This window comes from Artibeus jamaicensis, unplaced genomic scaffold (genome assembly GCF_021234435.1).
Source record: "Artibeus jamaicensis isolate MK-2021 breed Jamaican fruit bat unplaced genomic scaffold, CSHL_Jam_final scaffold_916, whole genome shotgun sequence".
Lineage (NCBI taxonomy): Eukaryota > Metazoa > Chordata > Mammalia > Chiroptera > Phyllostomidae > Artibeus > Artibeus jamaicensis.
In genome coordinates, this window is record NW_026522059.1 from 52,587,651 (window position 1) to 52,607,360 (window position 19,710).

The following is a 19,710-nucleotide window of genomic DNA, read 5'->3' on the forward strand; positions in this document are numbered from 1 at the left end:
TCCAGTATGGAATTCCACTGCACTTCCTACTTTCCTAATATGACAATTTTGCAAATCCTATTTGTGAATCCAGAAACAAATCCCTATATTTGGAAATTTAGTATGTGAAGTGTGGAAAAACTATTCTGTATGTGGTGTTGGGACCTTTGATATTCATTTATACTGATGCTCCTTTTGCACTACCCTTAGATTACCAAAGCATTAAAAGTCCAAGTGTAAGTACCAAAACCAAAGAGCTACTAGAAGACCAGTAAAAAGAAAAACCACTCCTGTGTGTCCTCTACACTTTTCTAAACTTCAGGCAATTCTTTGGCAACAGCTAGGTGTCTTTCAATTTAACTGAATGGTGACACTACCTGTAAATAGGATCAGATCCCATGGGTTAAGGGTTCAGTCCAACAAGACTGCTATCCCCTACCCCCCAATTTCTCTCTGATAGGACATAGGTGATTAAATGAATCTTCCTAAAAGTCAAGAGACATGTGATATTTTGAAATCTCATCTAGCTCATTAATTCTGCCATCAAAAGATTATCCCCACCACATTTGCTGCAGCATTATTTACAATAGCCAAGACATGAAAACAACCTAAGTGCACAAAAATGGGTAAATGGATGAAGAAAATGTGATATAAATTCAAACTTCTTTTGATGGTCAACTAATATTCTATTGTTTATGTTTGTATATCCATTAAATATCCACTGTATATGGAATATTATTCATCCAAGAAAAAGAAAACCCTGCCATTTGTGACAATATGGATGAACCATGAGGGCATTATTCTAAGTGAAATAAGTCAGACAGACAAATACCATATGATCTCACTTATATGTAGAATCTATAAAATCTGAACTACAGAGAACAGAGTGGTGGTTGCCAGCTGCAAGGGATAGGGGAAGTGAGTGAAATGAGTAAAGATGGTCAAAAGGTACAAACTTCCAGTTACAAGTTTTGGGGATATAATATAGAACTCAGGACTATACTTAACAATACTGTATTGCACATGTAAAAGTTGCTAAGGGAGTAATCTTAAAGTTCTTATTAATAGGCAAACTCAAGAGTTTAAGATTTTAGCCTTAATTGATAGCCTTCAGTGATTAATGCATGTGGAATGCTGTTACTCCAGGAGGTCACAAGCAATTCTGTTTTCTTGCCCCAGGGGCTGTGCAAGCATTGGAGATGGTATCTCAGCCATAGTATTCCATGGAGGGAACACCCATGATGCAGATAAAGAATTTTGAAGAAGTACTAGGAAAATCCAGGTGGAATTTCAACTTTTATATAACGAACCATTTTTCCAAACTCCTTATGTACCCTTTCTTCTCCTTATGAAAATGTTAGTTTGAAATTAGTTGTTGAGATGATTTTTGAGGGTACATAACCCACCCCCATCACCATCTTCTCATGTTGCTAGCATCTGAATAAAGCATGTGTAAAGATTCAATCCTTGTCTCTACTTACTGGTTCTGTGAGCAGAAGGCAGCATGTATGACAACTTTTGAGGTTTCATCTTCACAAAGAAAAAGTTGTAAATATTTGGTGATGCACACTGACTAAACTTATTGTGCTAAATTTGCATTATATACATATGTCCATTTATTATGTTGCATACCTAAAAGTAATACAGTATTATGTTTCTAGTATGTCTAAATTGAAGGGACAGAGAAATAAATGAGAAAAAGTATTAAAAAATACATACTAAATTGCTAACAGTGGTTAATGCCAAGAGTAGAACAGGGTATTTGGGGTTGGATAAAGAGTTCTTATTTTCACTTTTTAATACTGTTCTGTAGTTTGATATATGTGCCTGGCATACTAGGAATGTAATATAAACAAAGACATCTCTCCTCCTCGGCTTGCAGCCTGCTTGCAGGCTAGGGAAAACAGCTGGTAAATATAATGCAATGTCATGAGCACCAAGACTGTGTGATGTAAACGCTACATTTTGAACTCAAGACTTAGAAAAATCCCATTACAGACATTTTTAAACATTGGTAAGAAAATTGACCACTAAATTGTCTACAGTGACTCAGACAGATTTAGGTCTTAAGAAGCTTAAACTATGATAAACACATTAATCCAAATACACAAAATATAATAAAAGTACTAATCCACAGAATAAAGTCAGTGTTAGGGTGGGTGGGATAGGGTAAAACCTGGGCCGGACTATAATCAAAATGGTGCACAATCAAAATGGCACCCAGAAAAGACGGCTGACATCAAATCAGAGAGCCAGAAGGGCGGGCTTTGCCAAAACAGATATTCGTTTAGCAACCTGAGTCTGAGGAAGAAACCACTAATGCTGTATTGCTGCTTTGTTCAGAGGGGACCAATCTCCAGCCACCATGGGGAGCCAATGAAAATAAAACCTCGCCATTTTCCCTATTCAGGGGTGACTTCTCCAATCCACTCTGCATGCAGGTCAGAGAACTTCACTTGGGCACACATACCCCAATAAAGCTCTATACATTGCCTAACTTTGTGGCTGATTGGCACTTTTTTCCTCAGCGGAGCCTGAAAAAAACTTTCAGTCAGTATTTATTATTCAAAATAAACAAGCAAAACCAAGGATGTAGACAACAGAAAGCAAGTGCAGGGTCAGATGGGACAAGGTAGATACAGTAAACAGAGTTCCTGTTAACAAACTATAGATCTTAGCATTTTTAGTGGGTCATAAGCTCCTTCTACACTTTGTTTAAAGCTATAGATACTTTGACTCAGAAAAATGCACAGCATTCCGTGTTTACCATTAGAGAGCCAAGGCCCTCAAGTTGAGAAACTACCATACACATTTTAGTATTTGGTTTCTCTTATTTGTAAAGGTTAGGTAAGAGTGGGTTGTGTTGTAGTTTTGTTTTTAACCACACATCTATGCTGGGAACAACCCAGAGTGTCTAGCAAGCTCACTTCACAAATGCCATTGGCTATTCTTGATAAGAACTGCAATTATATTTATTAGCAAACTAAATATTAATCAGTTTCTACACCCCAAAGAACCAGTCCTACTGAAGCTGAAAACTTGTCCTCATCCTTTGGTTTATTAATGAATTGACCCTCCAAAAGTCTGAGTAAAGAGACAAAGAAGGAAAATGTGTGCAACTTCACTCACAAATAATTATTACCATGAAGTTCATTTTAACAATGTGCTTTAGTTTATTTGACTTGCTATGTGTTTGCTACCATGTGTATTTTCTCATTTCTGTAGAACCCAATTCAAAAAGACACTGTATGTGGGGGCAAGTTTGCCCACAAAGTCCCCCTGTCCATCACGGATGAATGTGAAACTACCAAGACATGATCTGTTTGGGGAGGAGAGGTGGCCAGTCTCTCAGAGGAGAAAGGTCAAGAGCCCCTTCCTCAAGGGGCTTTTATTGGGTTCGTTTGCACAAGAATACAGGCAAGGACAAAACAACAGATAGCATTCAAAGAACTATGAGGGCTTATTCTCAGTCAGGGTCAGATAGCTAACAAGCCATAAAACTCTGAGGAACAAACTTCTTACTTGGACCCTTATCATTTAAATGAGAGCATTCTAAACAAAGCAGGTTTCACAGGATTTTACATATTTTTTCTTAGGCCTGATCACCTGGGGAACCTGCCCTTTCTAGCATAGGTCTTCATCACCTTCCCCATCATCGATTTTCAGGCATAAGTGGGTTAGAGCCAGGAAGCACTTCTCCCAGACAGAAATGGGGACTCGGGATATGTCAGAATAGTGGGGGGTGGGGGGCGTACGCAAGCATCCATTGCTCCCTTTTTGTCGCAGTCCCCTCTCCCCAGTCCTTCCATGATGGCCTCCCAAGTGATCATATCTGGCTTAGGTTGTCCCTCGCTGTGAGGAGTCTTAGCTGTCTCTGACTAGACGACCATGCTTTGGGGGCAAGGGAGTAAGCTGAGGCAGTGTTTACTACCAGAGACAAGCTTTGTCTCCTAAGTGGCTGGCATTCTGGAGGTTGCTCACTCACCCTTAGCCATAGGAGGCAGTTACAATTCCTAAAACCAGGCAGAGCGGTTCCCGACAACTGTAGTTTAGTGTGTATTTTATTATGATGTGGATGTGGTATACACTTATTGCTGCCTTTGCATGTCCCATCCTTTCTTCGTGTGAAAGCTAAACAGAATATGAAGAGGAATTGTTAGATTTCCATTTGTTTGGAGCCACTGGGTGACAAGATGTTTGGTCATATAACAATGAAAATATAGAGTATTTACAGGACAATATTAGTTAAATCAAAAAAAAGTTTAAAAAGAAAAGATATTTAAAACATTCCTAACACCACAGGAAATAATTTGCAAAATTTGTGGGGTTTAGGGAATGAATAAAAAAGGGTAGACATAATAAGATAAACTGTTTAGACTTTATCTTGGACTTATTTAAGGCTTTCAAGCACAGGTGTGGCAGAATCAGATTTGGCTTTTTGGAATATCACTCTGGCATTTGAAGTAGATTAATAGAGACAGGAGAGCACAATGGGAACTAAGAGGTGGACGCAGGAATGAAGAGTGGAAATACTTAAGGTCTGACTAACTTGGATGTTTATTTTTTTCCCACTGTGGTATCCTCAGTGCATAGTATTAGTTTAGGCACTAATAATAAGTTTATAGTTATAATGTTTAACAAATAATGAGTAGCCTTTACATAATAAGGAAACTTTCAGGTTTCTGGTTTGGCTCTTGAGCCACTTATTTCATTAGGTAAACATCTTTCTAAGCATCAAAGCAGTGGTAGGTCTTTGAAAGAAAAAGACAGAGATTTGACTATAAAACCTTAAACTGTCTATACATTAAAATGGTTGTAAATAAAATTAGAAAACAGAGAATAAATTAGGAAATATTGCCAAAAATGATTGTATATTTATTAGCTAAATAGTTTATACATATGACTAAGAAAACTGTGAATAACTCAAAAGGATAAAATGAGTCAAAATGATACCAGCAGGTAACTAAAAAAATATAAATAACTAAGAACCACTACTATATTCTACCAATTCCTCTTCTGGATATATATCCAAAGGAAATAAAAACAGAATCTTTAAGAGATATCTGCACTCCCATGTTCCGTACAGCAATATTCACTATAGCCAGCACAGGAAAACAACCTATATATCCATGAACAGCCGAATGGATTAAAAGGATGTGGTATGTATAGACCATAGAACGTTATTCAGACTTAAAAAAGAAAATCCTACTATGCTCTCACTCTCTAGAGCATGCCCTTTTTTTAAAATGTGCTTTGCTTTCTCCTAATCTTCAAGGGCCCTTCTTTTGCCTCTGTCACTTGTTTCCTGAGCCCACGCCCAGCTGGCTCACTTTTCCTCTGTGACTTTCTACCAGGAAAAAAGAAAATCCTACCACAGGCAAAATGAATGGAACATGAGGGCATTACACTAGGTGAAATAAGCCAGACAGAGATAAGACAAATACACTAGAAAGTAACACTTATTTCTGGTATCTTAAACAAACAAACAAACAAACAAACAAAAATACAACACCATCTCAAATTCTAGAAACGGTAAAAAGGTGGTTGCCAGAGACTGAGGTTGGGGAAATAGGGTGGTTGGTAAAATAGTCAACACTTTTAATTATAAGATGAGTAAGATCTGAGGATCTACTTTATAACCAGTGACTACAGTTGATTATAGCTGATGACACTATTCTACAGTAGAATTAAATGTCCTCACCATACACACAAAACAGGTAATAAATGTGTTAACTAATTAGTTGGCAAGCCCTGGCTGGTGTGGCTCAGTGATTGAATGCTGGCCTGTGAATCAAACTAATTAGTTTGCAGAAATTTTTTCACAATTTTTATCAAATCATCCTAACATACACTTCAAATACCTTGCAATTTTGCAGGGGTTTTTTTGTCAACTAAGGAAAAAATTACTAAAACTATGATTTAATGCATTTTGTTAAATTCTGACATATTTGTTTTTTAAGTTTCTTTGCAATAACACCTATGTGAGACCTGATATATTTACAAAATCTGATGCTTTAAGTTATGATAATGGCATTAAATGTGCTGCATCCCTTATTCCCTCATTTCTTTTAACCTACTCAACCACTGGAAGGTACTATTATTATTTTTGTTTTATAGATAAAGTAATCAAGGCCTAAGAAGTTTAATGAGTACAACTTGCACAGCAGAAGAAATGAAATTAAACCAGGTCTGAATCATTTCAGAAACCCTTAACTACCATTCAGTATTAATTGTTTTAAGTTTGGTTTCATGGCAAAATGATCTGGCTTTTTAAGAAATGATGTGGTAAGTTGTAACATTTTCCACCAGAGAAGGCCGGAGAGAACTGCTGTCAAAAAGAATCCTGGACGGATTTCCACCTCTGGCTATAATGTAATAAAGACACATTGAATTGCCCTCAGGTCGGGTCTGCCCTGACAAAGCTTAAACGTAAACCTTAAAAGTATCAAGTGGATTTCAAGTAATGTACTTGCATTTTAGAACTAAGACCTAAAAATATTGAAAGGAATACAAAAAAAATTCATTAAAATAATGTTAATTGGCACTGGCACCTAGTCTTAAATTACCAGGCATATGAATAAACAGCAAAACATGTTTTAACATGAAGAGACAAAAAAAATCTAGAAATGAAAGTCAATACAATCAGCAAGATATTAAAATGGGTATTAAATATATACTTCAGCCTTGGCTGTTGTTTCTCAGTGGGTTGAGCACCAGCCTGTAAACTGAAGGGTCACAGGTTTAATTCCCTGTCAGGGCACATGCCTGGGGTGCAGAGCAGGTCCCTGGCTGGGGGCAAGCAAGAGGCGACCAGTGTTTGTTTCCCTGTCTTGCTCCCTCTCTTCTCTCTCTAAAAATGAAATAAATAAAATCTTTTTAAAAAATACACTTCACATCAACATAAGGAGAAAAGAAATGAAAATCATAAAAAAATCCAAATTAAATTTATAGATGTAAAAAAATATAACCTGAAGATTAAAAAATAAAACACAATGTGATTAACAGTAGATAAGACAGTACAAGACACTGCAGAAAAAATACTTTTGAAATTGAAGATAAGGCAATTAAAGATATCAAAAAATAAAACTCAGAGGAAAAGATTTTTAAAAAATGATTGCAACAGTATACTTACCTAGCAGGGGAGATACCATGATCAGGTAGGTGGTTTTCCCAGGGTGAAGCTTACCTATTGCACCTCGAGTGTGCTGAACCTTGCAATTTTCCTAAATTTGGAAAACTCCTGCACAATTTGGATGAGGCAGGGGGTGCAGCCAGAGTCTGTGGTCCCACTCTCCCCTGGTAAAAAGAAACAATAAAAAATAAAAATGAATACAGCAACATAGTATGGCCTCAAATACATCACACATATAATTAGAATCTCAGAATGAAAGGGTTGGAGGTTCAGACAAAAATGTTTTATGGAAACAATGGCTTAATTTTTATCATGTATGAAAACTATCCACTAAAATATCAAAGCTCAGTAAACCCCAGGTAAAAGAAATAGGAAGATACACACAACCAAGTATATCTCACTAAGACGTAAATGGCAAATTAGCATGTGAAAAGATGCTATGCCAATGATTAGTGATTATTGGGGAAATAAAAATTAAAATCATACTGAAAAACCACTTTATACCCACTAAATGATAAAATTAAAGACTTTCAATACAAAATGTTGACAAAGATATAAAGCAACTCTCAAGCATTTCTGGTAGGCATTGCAAAACGGTAAATGTCGGGATGGGCGGGATAGGACAAAATAGCGGCTGAGCTACAACCTGGAAAAGATGGCTGACGTCAAACCAGAGAGCCGAAAGGGCGAGCTTTGCCAAAACGGATATCCGCATGGCAACCTGAGCCCAAGGAGAACCACCAGTGAGATATTGCCACTTTGTTTAAAGGGGGGCCAATCCCCAGCTCCCACGAAGAGAGCCAACCAAAATAAAACCCTGCCATACTTCCTGCTTGGGCGCGATTTCCCCAGCCACACTCTGTGGACCGGGGAACCTCGCCCTGGTGCACAAACCCCAATAAAGCTCTATACTGCCTAACTTTGTGGCTGATTGGCATTTCTTCCTTGGTGGAGGCTGAGAAAACCTCTCATTTGGTGCCAAAACTCGGGGGGAGTTGTTGTCTGCTAAAGACTGCTTCTCTCCCCACTCCCCGAGGAGGCCGCACAGCCGCCCCACCAGTCCAAACTAAGAACCAGGGTAAGTGCTATTGCCCTGAAATTTCTGGTCCCCAAACGCTGATTTCAGGGCCCCATCTGCTGGGAGAAACTGCTCTCACACCAAAACCACAGTGCTGCATCGGGGCGACCCTTCCGGGAGAAGCTGCTCTTCCCTGCTGAGAGGTTCTGGGCACCGAGGAGACGTCGTTGGACCCAGACCCCCATTTTTACCCGACCAGATCAGCAGATTGGGTTGAGGGATGCTGGTCCTCATGGGATCAGGAATGGGAGGGCAGGAGTCCAAGCCAGATCCTAAGTCGCCTCTAGGATGCCTTCTGAAAAATTTGCCAGCAACTGACCCTGGCCTCAAGCAAAAACAGCTGATTTTTCTATCCACTACGGCCTGGCCATTATATTAGCTCGATAATCGTGAAACCTGGCCTCCTGAAGGCACTTTCAACTTTGTTACCCTTACTGACCTAGATAGTTTTTACAGATGGACTGGCAAATAGTCTGAGGTCCCCTACATTCAGGGCTTTTGGGCCTTGCGCTCCCACCCAGATCTGTGTGCCCAATGCTCCACAGCCCAAGTTATCCTTGCCCAAGGGAACCCTGAACCCATCTGGTCTCCTAAGCCTACTGCCCCAGAACCTCCCTCCTCCTTTTCGGATTCCCCTGAAGATCTTGCTTCCCCTCCTTCTCCCCCCTCCTTATCAGCTCCTGCCAACGGCTACTCCAGCTCCGGCCCTCCCCTCTCACCCCTCCCTCTGAAGACCTTTCTTCTCTGGTCAGCTCACACACCCGCTCCCTCCTGAATCTAGAGCCCCTAGACTCCCGTATTTGCCCCCCTCTGGGAAGTGGCAGGAGCAGAAGGTGTTGTTCAAGTCCATGTCCCTTTTTCACTGACAACACCTAGGCTCGTTCTCCACTAACCCTACCAATTTTACCAGGGAATTCCAGTACCTAGTCCAGGCTTGTGACCTCACATGGCATGACCTGCACATCATTTTAACTTCCACCATGACCCCAGATGAGCGTGACCATGTCCGGACTGCAGCTAGGGCTCACGCAGACTAAACCCACTCCAACAATCCCCTCATGCTGTTACTGAACAAGAGGTCTGGGGGGGGAACAATATTTGGCCCACCCAGGGATACCAAAAAAACTGCTACAGAACAACAGGGGCCCCTCCCAAGGATGATATTCTAATACCTACTGGGCTCATCTGTCTGCCGCCAGGGGAAAGACATCTCTCAGTGACAGAGATCTGTGAAAAGGAAACAATGTTTATTTAATGCTATTCAGGCCTAACACTTCCATTAAAATATCAAAGTCCTTTAAGGGTATACACCTAAATAAACACACAGCACTCCCTTCTCCCACTGTCCCAACTCAGGGTACCATAAATCAGGAAAAGAGCACATGTCTGTGTTTCAGGTCGCTGGGACCATCAGCTGTGTCGCTGTGCAGGTGGGATCTCCAGTTAATCCAAAGTCATGCGGCACCTTCTCATGGTCCACTGGCAAAGAGTTCTTTGTACCAAGTTCCAGGCAAAGTCTCTCCTGCTTCCCAGGCCACATGGCCAAAGGGGCACCCCAAAGCCACGTGGGCCTCTTCTACCAAAGCTGCAGGGGTCAGCACTCTACCAAAAGCATGTGGCTTTCTTCTTCATCTGGCTGCAGGGATCTCCATTCTGGCAAAGCTGCATGGTTTTCCCTTTCACCTGGCTGCAGGGGTCTGCATTCTGCCAAAACCACATGGTTCTCCCCTTCAATGGCTGCCGCATCTGGGTTTAAATCTCTGCACCCATTCTCCTTTGCAGCCCCACTTCCGACTCCTCCTACAATCAGTTATACCTGCCAGTATTTCTGTATTATTACAAGTTTACTGGGCTGCCATCATTAGTCTGGGCAGATATGGCCCCATGTCATGGAGCCAATCAACTCCAAGCTCTCACGCAGGCACTGTAACTCAGGGGACCAGCCCCCGGTTACATCCTGGGTAGAAGCCACTCCCTTCTTCCCCGACTCAAAACTTGGCCACAGCTATTTAACATATCTATGGAACCAGTTAAAAGTTATAGATGTGTTAAATGATCATTCTAGAGGCTAGCCGTGAAACTGTTGCTATGCAAAACAACTCTCAATGGCCCTGCTCCCTTTGTTCCTTCCCCCGGGATGGGGGGGGGGAGGTGAGGACATCTTAATATTTCCTGGACACCCTGAGCTCTGGACCCCATTCCAAAAATTTTGGGGAGTGGCCCCCCCCTTCTGGCTACGCCCTGTTACGATGCCAGTAGGGGCTGAAGCCATGCCAGAGGCTGAACCAGGCTGGGACTACCAGGTAGGAAAGGCGGGTCGGAGGCGCATGAGCAAATGGTCGAGTTCCTGATAGCAGGTTTGCACCAATCTGCCCAGAAAGCAGTCCGTTACGATAAACTCAGAGAGGTCACCCAAGGCCCCGGAGAAAATTTGGCGCTGTTTCTCAACAGACTAACTGAGGCAATGGTGCTCCATACCCACTTTGACCCAGCTTCTAACACTGGGGCCACTGTCTTAGCTGCTCACTTTATCTCCTAGTCAGCCCCAGATATTAGAAGGAAACTGAAAAAGGCTGAGAATGGCCCCCAAGCCCCCAATGCCATATTTACCCCATCCGAGATCTGGTAAATATGGCATTTAAGGTTTTCGATAACCGGGAAGCAGAGGCTGAGGCTGCCTGCCAGGCTCACCTACAGCAAAAGGTAGCCCTGCAAACCCAGGCCATGCTAGGGGCCCTGAGGCCAGCGGTAAACACTGGCACGGGGGCGAAGCCTAAGTCCGGGCCAAAGAACACCCCACCCGGGGCCTGTTTCAAGTGTGGCTAAGAAGGGCACTGGGCCCACCAGTGTCCTCAACCTTGGCCACCAACAAAGCCTTGCCCGGATTGCCCACAGCTTGGCCACTGGAGGGATGCCTGTCCCCTTAGAGGCTGGTCCCCGGAGCCTCCATGTGGGGGGACCAGCCTCAAGCTGTGGACTCTTCCCTGGCTACGGCAGAATTTCTGGGACTCCTAGATGACTGAAGCAGCCTGGACTCAAAGACCCCCATCACCCTCGCTGAGCCCAGGGTAACGCTGCAGGTGTTACCGAACAACAGGAGGTCCGAGGGAGGGGCAATACAATATTTGGCCCATCCAGGGATGCCCAAAACTGCTATACAATGGGGGCCCCTCCCAAAAACAAAATACTGATATCTACTGGGCCCTTCTGTCCGCCTCCAATTGGAAAGACATCTCTTAATGCCAGAGATTTGTGAAAAGGAAACAAAATGTTTATTTAATGCTATTCAGGCCTAATGCCTCCACTAAAATATCAAAGTCCTTTAGGGTATACACCTACACCCACACAGCGCTCCCTTCTCCCACTGTCCCAACTCTGGGTACCGTAAATCAGGAAAAGAGCACACGTCTGTGTTGCAGGCCGCTGGCACCGTCAGCTGTGTCACCGTGCAGGCAGGATCTCGAGTTAATCCAAAGTACTGTGGTACCCTCTCATGGTCCACTGGCAAGAGTCCTTTGTACCCAGTTCCAGTCAAAGTCTCTCTTGCTTTTCAGGCCCCGCAGCCAAAGGGGGCACCCCAAAGCCACGTGGGCCTCTTCTACCAAAGCTGCAGGAGTCCGCACCCCACCAAAAGCATGTGGCTTTCTTCTTCACCTGGCTGCAGGGATCTCCATTCTGGCAAAGCTGCGTGGTTTTTCCCTTTCACCTGGGAAAGAGGGGGTCCACACCCTGCCAAAACCACGTGGCTCCCTCTTTCGCCTCACCTAGAGGGGGTCCTCACTCTGCTGAAACCGCGTGGCTCTCCCTCACAGGCTTTCCACTCAGGGACGCAGCCCCTCGTTACATTCTGAGTCCAAGCCCTTCTCACTCAGGAGAGCAGCTCCTAGTTTCCATCTTGAGTCCCCCAAGTTCCATCCTCCGTCCGGAGAGCAGCCCCTCATTACCATCTCGAGTCCCTTCTCACTCAGGAGCGCAGCCCTTAGTTACATTCTGAGTCCCTGCTAGTTCCTTCTTTCTCTGGCCCCAAACTTGGCCACTGCTATTTAACATATCTATGAAACCAGTTAAAGGTTATAGATATGTTAAATAACCATTCCTCCAGAGGTTAGCTCCAAAACTGTTGCTATGCAAAATAGCTCTCAATGGCCCTGGCTCCATTCTTCTTCCCTTCCCCCTGGGGGGGGGGGGGGCGGTGAGGATATCTTATATGTCTCTCCAATATTCCCATACACTTTGAATTCTGGACACCATTCTAAATCCTTTTTGGGGGGCCCCCCTTGGCTGCACCCTGTATCACAGGTAGCAGGTAAGTCCATCTCTTTCCTGGTGGACACAGGGGCTACCTACTGTGTTTTACCATCTTTTTCAGGACCTCTTACTCCTTCCCAGATCCCGGTCATGGGGGTTGACGGGACCCCGTCTTGCCCATGGTGAACCTCCTTGCTTAGCTGCAGTCTGGATGGCTTTCCCTTTTCCCATTTATTTCTTGCCATACCCTCCTGCCCTATTCCACTTCTAGGACAGGATGTTCTCCAATTATTAGGCGCCACTCTTCACATCAAGCAAATCCCGACCCCTTACCCCTCCCTTATCCTCCTGCTGTTAGAAAACCTACTCACCCCTCCCTAATGAACCAGAAATGGCTGACCTCTAGCCCCCCCCCTTCTACACCCCCCTGACAGCAAGAAGTAGCCTGATCGAACACGACACCCCTTATTATTCTTTCAAAGAGGTTGGAATGTCAGGATGGGTGGGGTAGGACAACATGGCAGCTGAACTACAACCCAGAAAAGATGGCTGATGTCAAACCTGGGAGCCAAAACAATGAGCTTTGCCCAAACGAATATCTGCATAGCAACCTGAGCCTGAGGAGAACCACCAATGATATATTTCCGCTTTGTTCAAAGGGGACCAATCCCCAGCTCCCATGAAGAGAGCCAACCAAAATAAAACCCTACCACATTCCCTGCTTGGGTGCGACTTCCTCGGCCCTACTATGTGGACCAGAGAACCTCGCCCTGGCATGCAAACCCCAATAAAGCTCTGTACTGCCTAACTTTGTGGCTGATTGGCATTTCTTCCTCTGCAGAGCCTGATAAAACCTTTCAGTAAAGACAGTATAGAAAATGTGTAAAATTGTATAAAATTAAATGCTTACCATACCTCTCCGTAGTCACACTCTTGTATCTAGTTATGAGAAATAAATTCCTATGCCCACACAAAGACTAAAAGAGAAGATCTTTAAAGCAGTATTACTTACAACAAACAGAAACTAGAAACAATGTCCATCAATAGGTGTGTGCATAAATAAATTATGGTATAACTATTCATTGGATTTGGTAATATCAAGGACCAAACTACAGAATCAGAGAATAGGGCCAAAGAATGTCAAAGCCATTATGCTAACTAAAAGAAATCAGTCACAAAAGCACTTGTTTCACACTTACTCCTGGCCCTGCACAAAAGATTACATACTGTAAGTTTCTGCTTACATAAAATTCTAGAAAAGGATAAACCATAGTGACAGAAAGCAGATCAGTTGGGGCCCAGGGTTGGGGTAGGAAACTAATTTTAAAGGGATATAAAAAACCTTTCTGGAATAATAGAAATATCTTATGTGATAAGTTGAGTGGCGATTACATGGCTCGGGGACTCAAATGTTGGAAAAACATTTTAGTTTCAGGTAATAGCTAATAAGCTTAGTGATCAAAGTAGGTAAAGAGCTTTTGTTTCAGGATCTGAAGGTATGACCCACCTGGACTCCAGGAGACCGACCATAAGCAGTTCCGCTTTGTGCCTCAGGAGGGCTGCAAGCAATCAAGATGTTCGGAGCCACTATGCTCCAGGGTGAGATACCCACTGCCCAAGACACAGATGAAAGAATGCTGCAGCTTTTTATCTGATTAAAATTTTCCCTGAATTCCAATCCCCTTACATACACTTTTTTTTTTTTTTTTTTTCATAAAAAGAGTTGGCTTCAAATGAAATTTAAGGTGGTTTGTTAGGGTACAAACTCACCATCTTCTCAGCTTGCCGAGCATTTGAAGAGCATTTGAATTAAATGCTCATAAAGATTCAATCCCTGTCTCTCCTTATTGGGTCTGGTAGATGACAGACAATCCAAACTCTGGCTTTTCCTGTTTCATGTGTATATGACTATACACAGTTGTCAGCATCAAACTGTTCATTTATAACTGGTATTGTTACCGAACAAGAGGAGGTCCGAGGGAGGGGCAATACAATATTTGGCCCACCTAGGGATGCCCAAAACTGCTATACAACAGGGGCCCCTCCCAAAACCAAAATACTAATATCTACTGGGCCCTTCTGTCCGCCGCCAATTGGAAAGACATCTCTTAAAGCCAGAGATTTGTGAAAAGGAAACAAAATGTTTATTTAATGCTATTCAGGCCTAATGCCACCACTAAAATATCAAAGTCCTTTAGGGTATACACCTACACCCACACAGCGCTCCCTTCTCCCACTGTCCCAACTCCGGGTACCGTAAATCAGGAAAAGAGCACACGTCCCTTTTTCAGGCCGCTGGCGCCATCAGCTGTGTCACTGTGCAGGATCTCGAGTTAATCCAAAGTACCGTGGTACCCTCTCATGGTCCACTGGCAACAGTCCTTTGTACCTAGTTCCAGTCAAAGTCTCTGTTGCTTTTCAGGCCCCGCAGCCAAAGGGGGCACCCCAAGGCCGCATGGGCCTCTTCTACCAAAGCTGCAGGAGTCCGCACTCCACCAAAAGCATGTGGCTTTCTTCTTCACCTGGCTGCAGGGATCTCCATTCTGGCAAAGCTGCGTGGTTCTTCCCTTTCACCTGGGAAAGAGGGGGTCCACACCCTGCCAAAACCACGTGGCTCCCTCTTTCACCTCACCTAGAGGGGGTCCTCACTCTGCTGAAACCGCGTGGCTCTCTCTCCCAGGCCTTCTCCCTCAGGAGCGCAGCCCCTAGTTACATTCTGAGTCCAAGCCCTTCTCCCTCAGGAGAGCAGCCCCTAGTTCCCATCTTGAGTCCCTGCCACAACCTTCTCCCTTCTGGCTCCAAACTTGGCCACTGCTATTTAACATATCTATGAAATCAGTTAAAGGTTATAGATATGTTAAATAACCATTCCTCCAGAGGTTAGCTCCAAAACTGTTGCTATGCAAAATAGCTCTCAATGGCCCTGGCTCCATTCTTTCTTCCCCCTGTGGGGGGGGGGGAGGGGAGTGAGGACATTTTATATGTCTCTCCAATATTTCTATACACTTTGAATTCTGGACACCATTCCAAATCTTTTTTTGGGGGGCCCCCCCTGGCTTCACCCTGTATCAGTATGTTTTATTTCTTGTAAATCATAGCTGATCAAAGTGAAAGTGAAAGAGAATATTCCAGAAACTTATAAAAAACAGAATGGGGAAAACCAAAGTGGGAGCCTGCCATCTTTGAGGGCTCCTTGCACTGAGGCTGAGACTGAAAACAAATGGTGGAGCTAAGTTTGTTAACGCCTACACAAGGACTGCAGAAGGTGGGGGTGGGGAGGAGGAGCGCAGGGTGGAGTGGTAAATTTGCTCTGTGTGGCAGGGGGCAGAGATGGGAAGGGAGAGAGATACCATGAGTTCTGACAACTGCCAAGTAGATCATGATAATTTAGCAAACTTTGAGAAAGAAGTAAATGCATATACAGAGTTAAAATGCTACATCAGAAAGGGTGAATAGTTGAACTGTTAGCTCATGGCACATTTACTTCATACTTTTCTAAGCATTTGAACTAAAATATTTGTATTAAACTTTAAAAATAATAATGTTCAAGGTAAACATGCTGCCTTTCTTAACACACTCTACTGAGTCAATGATTTAAGGATTAACCTAGCATTGCATTTCTTGGAGAAAACCGGGTAGCATTCCTTTTAGGAATAGTTAATAAGCTAAGAACAAGTCTAAGAGTGACTGTTTTGACAATTAGAAATCTAACTCACAACAGCTTATTGTTCTGGAATAGCTCCCTTCCATAGAATTTTTTGTGTATTGATTGAAAAGAGTTCTCAAATCAGATTTGCTTGTTTATAGTTGCCAACCTGTGTACACATATTGAGACTAAGCGTAGGATAACCGAAGCAACTTAAATTTCAAATACTGTTAAAAATGTGTTGCAATAACAGAAAATTTATTTCACTTGCCAAAATTCTTACAATTTCTCAAGTACAAAAACACTTTAGCACATTCCCACTAAAAGCTGTTCCTCTCTAAGAAGGAAAACTTCACTTTACTTCCAGGTTTGTATGATTGAAGGGAGAAGCCCTAGGAGACCTTTGCTCACCTAAGACCCCAGGCACTATAGGAGAACAATAAGGCCGTCTGGGAAAAGCAAATAGCCAGATAGTCAGTAGGACTGGGACTAGCACCCCCACTGATAAAACCAATTTTCACATTTAGCCTTTGTACTCTGCTTCCGCCCCGTAGATAGAACTAATTATCGCATTCTGCTTCTGTATCCCACTTTGCCACATAGACAGGAAGACCCCTAGGCTATATAACCCCCAAGAATCCTTTGTTCGGGGCTCAGAATTTGGAGGCAGACTCCTCTGGGCCCATGCACGTTAATAATAAACCTCGTACTCCAGAATCCCTCGGTGTCTGGTTGCTTCATTTTCCTATAACATGAAGACTGAAACTGGAAAAGACACCGGAGTTTGAGGTGCCTGTCACTACTGATACAGGGTGCAGCCAAGGGGGAGCCCCCAAAAAAGATTTGGAATGGTGTTCAGAATTCAAAGTGTATAGGAATATTGGAGAGACATATAAGATGTCCTCAGCCCTTCCCCCCACAGGTGTGAGTTGGGGGAAAGAACAAATGGAGCAGAGCCATTGAGAGTTGTTTTGCATAGCAACCGTTTTGCAGCTAACCTCTAGAATGATTATTTAATATATCTATAACCTTTAACTGGTTTCATAGATATGTTAAATAGCTGTGGCCAAGTTTTGGCCAGGTAGAAGGGGGAGCAACAGGGTTTTCAGCAGAGTGAAAGAGCACCACTTTGCCAGAATGGAGATCCCTGCGGCCAGATGAAAGAGAGAGCCACAGGGTTTCAGCAGAATTAAGACCCCCTCTTGCCGAGGTGAAGAGGAGAGAGAACCATGCGGTTTTGGTCAGAGTGCAGATGGATTCTGAGGCTGGGACATTTCAATTAACAAGGAAAGACCATGCTATGAGCAATAATCACAGTGTGTAACAGAGATAAATTTTCCTTGAGGCCAGAATGACCAATTCTGCTGAACTGCTTTAGTCTGAAAGTTATTAGAATACTCTTCTCATAAGAATAAGGATTATGCTTATAACAAGGAGAATGCTTTATATTCTCTACAAACATAGATGAAAAAATATCAGTTGAAGTGCAACTTTTTTTGGATAACAGTGTCCCAAGGCTCATCTGATAAAACCATATATACCATAATCAGCCATCATGCATCTGTTCTGGAAGGTTGTAACATGCAGTAATTTTTAATCAAAGTTAAGTCAGCATGTTCCAAGATCTTTTCTGTGGAAATCCTAGGGTCTAATAAATTTGGGAAACTTTGCCAGCTATATTTTCTTCTTAAGTATTTGTAATGCATGTAAATATATTTAATGGTTTTGAGAAACTGGATGATAAAAATCTTCTTAATCTTATTTAACCAATAATTTCCTGAAATAATATGATTTTTTACTTTTTTTATTGTTGTTCAAGTACAGTTGTCTCCATTTACACCCCACCACTCAATCCAACCCAGCCATCACCACCTCCCACCCTCCATCCTACCCACCTTTGGTTTTGTCCATGTGTCCTTTATACATGTTTCTGAAAACCCCTCCCCCTTCCCCTCACATTATCCCTTCCCACCTCCCCTCTGATTATTGTCAGTTTGTTCTTAATTTCCATGTCTCTGGTCATATTTTGCCTGCTTGTTTGTTTTTTTTATTAGGTTCCACTTATAGGTAAGATTGTATAATATTTGTCTTTCATGGCCTGGCTTATCTCACTTAGCATAATGCTCTCCAGTTCCATTCCTGTTGTTGTGGAGGATAGGAGCTCCTTTCTTTCTTTCTTTACATGATAGTGTTTCGTCATGTAAATGCACCATAGATTTTTGATCCATTCATTTACTAATGGGTACTTAGGTTGCTTCTAGCACTTGGTTATTGTAAATTGTGCTGCTATGAACATTGGGATGCACAGGTTCTATTGGATTGGTGTGTCAGGGTTCTTAGGGTATAATCCCAGTAGTGGAATTCTCAGGTCAAAAGGCAGTTCCATTTTTAGTTTTCTGAGGAAATTCCATACTGTTTCCCACAGTGTTTTCACTGTCTGCATTCCCACCAGCAGTGCCCTAGGGTTCCCTTTTCTCCACAACCTTGCCAGCACTTGTTGTTTGTTTATTTGTTTTTGATGGCCATTCTGACCAGTGTGAAGTGGTATCTCATTGCGGTTTTAATATGCATTTCTCTGTTGGCTAGTGATGTTGAGCATCTTTTCATATGTCTTTAGACCCTGTGTATGTCCTCCTTGGGGAAGTGTCTGTTCAAGTCCTTTGCCCATTTTTTAATTGGGTTGTTTGTCTTCCTAGAGTGGAATTGTGTAAGTTCTTTTCATATTTTGGAGATCATACCCTTTCCCAAGGTATCATTGGCAAATATGTTTTCCCATACAGTTGGGTCTCTTTTCATTTTAATGCTGTTTTCTTTAGCCCTGCAGAAGCTTTTTATTTTGATGAGATCCCATTTGTTTATTCTTTCCTTTATGTCCCTTGCTCTGGGGGACACACTGGTGAAAATATTGCTGCATGTAATATCTGAGATTTTCCTGCATATGTTCTCCTCCAGAACTTTAATGGTGTCATGACTTATATTTAAGTCTTTTATCCACCTTGAGTTTTTTTGTGTGTATGTTGTGAGTTGGTGCTCAAGTTTCATTTTTTTTCATGTAGCTGTCCAGGTCTCTGAACACCACTTGTTGAAGAGGCTATTTTTGCTCCATTTTATGCTTCTGCCTCTCTTGTCAAATATTAATTGGCCACAGAGACTTGGGTTTATTTCTGGGCTCTTTATTCTGTTCCATTGGCCTATGTGTCTGTTCTTATACCAGTACTAGGCTGTTTTGATTACAGTGGCCTTGTAATACAGCTTGATATTAGGTATTGTGATCTCTCCTACTATGTTCTTCTTTCTCAAATTTGCTGTAGCTATTTGGGGTCATTTATGGTTCCATATAAATTTTTTGAAGTGTTTGGTCTATATCTGTAAAATATGCCTTTGGTATTTTAATAGGGGTTGCATTGAATCTACAAATTGTTTTGGGTAATAGGGACAGTCTGATGATCTTAATTCTTCCAACCCATGAACACTGTCAATGACTTAAAAAAATGTTTTAGTTCAAGGTTTTGTAGGCAGAAAGTCTAAGTAATAAGTAATTATCATATATTTGTGGGTAAATGGAGTGGAGTTAAATAAAGATGATTGGAAGTGAGGGCACTATGACAGTGTGCTAGGAAGGCATTG

At 42.5% G+C, this 19,710-nt stretch overlaps 1 pseudogene; it reads left to right on the top strand.

Moving 5' to 3' along the window:
* The first annotated feature begins 7,103 nt into the window (after positions 1-7,103).
* Positions 7,104-7,278, top strand: LOC119048062 (uncharacterized; annotated as a pseudogene).
* Positions 7,279-19,710: the final 12,432 nt, after the last annotated feature.